Below are 3,592 nucleotides of genomic sequence, written 5' to 3'. Positions count from 1 at the left end.
CACATGGATGTCAGCTCACTTTAGTTCTGAGAATGTTCAAGTCTTGAGGGACTTCTCTTCCATTTCTTTATGAAATCTTTTTTTGCGACCCTTTGAATTTGGCTTCCAGGTGATCCAGTGGGACCGAGTCCCATTCTGTAATTATGAATTGTGCAAAAATGTGTGCCTTTCGAGCCTGCTACCTGATATTCATCTTATAACCCCTAATTTTGTGATGTAGTTGTTGCATTTGCCTTCTCTTATGTCATTGTTGGTTTTACAGATCACTGTCATACTCTCTCCGCTATCCCTTTTCCAAGTTAGAGAGTCCTGGTCTATTTAATCTCCTCTCACAGAGAAGCCATTCCATGCTTCTGATCATTCCTGTCCCCTTCCTCTGTCTTTTCCAGATCTCCTATGTTCAGTTGCGTGTGAGAACACCAGAACTGCAGTCACACAAGGACACTAAAAATCCTTCTGTGTACGTCTCACTGTTTTTTACATCTACTTTTTTAACAGTTTGTATTTTAACTTTTACTCAGGTACTAAGTTACAGGGTGATTACTTTGTATGATGTTTTAATGAGCCACTGGTAGACCTCAATTATGTTGCCATCCATCTGTGTGCAGACTATAATCCTGTCTGAGGGACAAATGATTGGCATTCCCCCAAGATTTCTGTCACTGGTTTATAGCTAAAAGCACATTTTGAAATCACCTTGAATACGAATATGGGATCTGCATTTCATTAGGTCCTGTATAGCATATTGCTCATCTGTGTATCAAAAAGCAATAGCTCCTGTCATTTCATCACTGACATGAAAACATGTATATCACTTTACCTTTTCCAGGTCCTTGGTCATAATTGTGAGCTTCCTTTCACACAAATTCTTTATGTTCAGTGTTCTGATGTGTACTCGCCCATTTCCAAGGATTCCTATTTTTTGCTTTTTCTTAGTACAAATGTCAAACACTGAACAGCCTAAACTGTCATTAAAAAATCAGGATCTTAGTGGTCATCATCTTAAAAAAATGCAGTTGACAAACTGGATGAGTCTTAAGTATTTTTATAAGGAGTTAGTTTGATGTGTGTGGTATCGGGGACTATTTTGTCATGCCTTCTTGCTGTGAAGTTTCATGCTGTGCGTGAAACAACACACCTTTCTTTGCCACGGCAAGTCTTTGGAAGGAGGTCAAGAGGCTGACTTTCCATTGCATGTCATAGAATCACAGAATCGCAGAATGGTGGAGGTTGGAAGGGACCTCTGCAGGTCATCTGGTCCAACCCTTCTGCTCAAGCAGGGCCACCAGACCGGCTTCTGAAGGAAAAGGAGACTCCACAGCCTCCCTGGACAACCTGTGCCAGTGCTCAGGCACCCTCACAAGAAAAAAGTGCTTCCTGATGTTCAGAGGGAACCTCCTCTTTTTCAGTTTGTGCCCGTTGTCTCTAGTCCTGGTACTGAGCATCACCAAGAAAAGCCCAGCTCCTTGCTTTTTGTACCCTCCTTTCAGGTATTTACACATGCTGATAAGGTACCCCCTGAGCCTTCTTCAGGCTGAACAGTCCCAGCTCTCTCTGCCTGTCCTCGTGAGAGAAATGCTCCACTCTCTTAATCATCCTTGAGGCCCTTGGTTGGAGTCTCCCCACTATGTCGATATCTCTCTTGCCCTGGGAAGCCCAGAACTGGACGCAGCGCTCTAGGTGTGGTCACACTAGTGCTGAGCAGAAAGGAAGAACTGATCAACTTCCCTGACATGGTGCCAATACTTTTTGTAACACAGCCAGGATACCACTGACCTTCTGTGCAGCAAGGGCCCACTGCTGGCTCACGTTCAACTTGCTGTCCACCAGGACCCCCAGATCTTTTTTGCCAAGTTACTTTCCAGCTGGGAGGCCACCAGCATATACTTGTGTTCAGGGTTGTTAATGAGGTGTATGGCTGAAGATGGCAGTCATGCCATGTTCCTGTCACCGATTAAGAGCACAGATTGTGAAAGGACTCTTGTGTTCAAAAGCAATGCTTCAAACTCCAAAACTGCTGTTCACAAGTTTGATTGCTACAGCTGTGATCAACGCAGAAATGTTAGCTGGTCCTCACGGGAATGTGTAAAACATAGCTTTTGAGTAACAAAATGTTTAAAGCCTGGTGTGTGTTGACTCCATCTAAGCTTTGATGAAGAATAAATATGATTACAGAAGATGCTGCAGCTGTCAAATGTGCTGTTGGTGGTTTCTACTTCAAATAGAAATGATCAGCACAGTTCAAATACCAGAAACATTTGAGAAAGCCACCATGATTTTTTGCCAGCATGAATCATTATCATGTGACTAAAGTAAAATATTTTTTCTGTCACTTACTGAAAAGACCTATATTAGCATATAGATCTGTATATAATGGGACTTACCCGTCAAGCATTGGCAACATCAAGCTTCCCTTGTGTTGTTTAATCTGGTGGGCTGTCAGTGTCAGCTTTCTTTCAGTACAGTTCAAAGTCCAAGTGCGGTGCCCCTCCGGTAAGTCTCTCATTTGGGAAAAGATCACAAATGTTCATATGCTTGTGAATCTTTGTCAGTTCTTAACATCATTTATCTTAGATATTTAAATAAAAACAGATGCAAGTAACGACAAACTTAGTGAGTTGCACTAATGGAAATCATAGAGTAGCTTGGGGCAGTGTTACAGGTTTACAACACTTTTCCATGTTATCCTGCTAACTTCACCATTGCTACAATCTGAAAAACAGTGCTTGAATTCTAATGGTGACCTAGAAATGCAGCACTCCTTATTCTAAGCAACTGCACGGACCTTTATGTTCATGGACTTAGCCAAATGTCTGAAGTTCTGCATATGACCCGAGATGCTCGAGGTCTTGACATCTCTCTTCAACTTTTGTTAAATTTGGTCTTGTGCTAGAATATTCAATAATAAAAGAGGACTAGGGAAGTCTTATTTTGTGGCCCTGTTCTGGAACCGTAACCATATTTCTTCAAGACTATGTGCAGGCACTGTCATTGGACAGTGCTCTTCAAGTCAGGTCCCAAAAAGTGCTGTGGACAAGAACACAGAAAGTCTGGCTCCCTCCATTTACACAGGCCCTCAACACTGTTTCAGCAGGCTCTGCACCTTCAAGCTGCCTACATGTCCTCATGCAGCATTTGCAGGGCATTTAGTAAACATACAAGAACTGCAAATAGATGACAGAAGAAGGGAAAAGAATTGTGGTGATGGAAGGCAAATCCCTCCCGTTTTAAAAGAGAATTCTACCATTCACAATTTTCACAGCTAGATATAATACAACAGCGTGGGTCTCTTTTGGTGCCTGTGGCTGTAGTATCAAAGAAATACTTGTTTACGAGGGCATGTAGCAACAGGACAAGGGCAATGGTCTTAAACTAGAACAGGGTAGATTTAGACTAGGTATCAGGAAGAAGTTCTTTACCATGAGAGTGGTGAAACACTGGCACAGGTTGCCCAGAGAGGTGATGGAGGACCCATCTCTGGAGGCATTCCAGGTCAGGCTGGATGAGGCTCTGAGCAACCTGGTGTAAAGATGTCCCTGCTCGCAAGGCTCGGGTTGGATGAGATGGCCTTTAAAGGTCCCTTCCAGCCCAG

This window comes from Apaloderma vittatum, unplaced genomic scaffold (assembly GCF_000703405.1).
Source record: "Apaloderma vittatum isolate BGI_N311 unplaced genomic scaffold, ASM70340v1 scaffold18055, whole genome shotgun sequence".
In the NCBI taxonomy this organism is placed as follows: Eukaryota; Metazoa; Chordata; class Aves; order Trogoniformes; family Trogonidae; genus Apaloderma; species Apaloderma vittatum.
Note: the sequence above shows the minus strand (reverse complement) of the source record.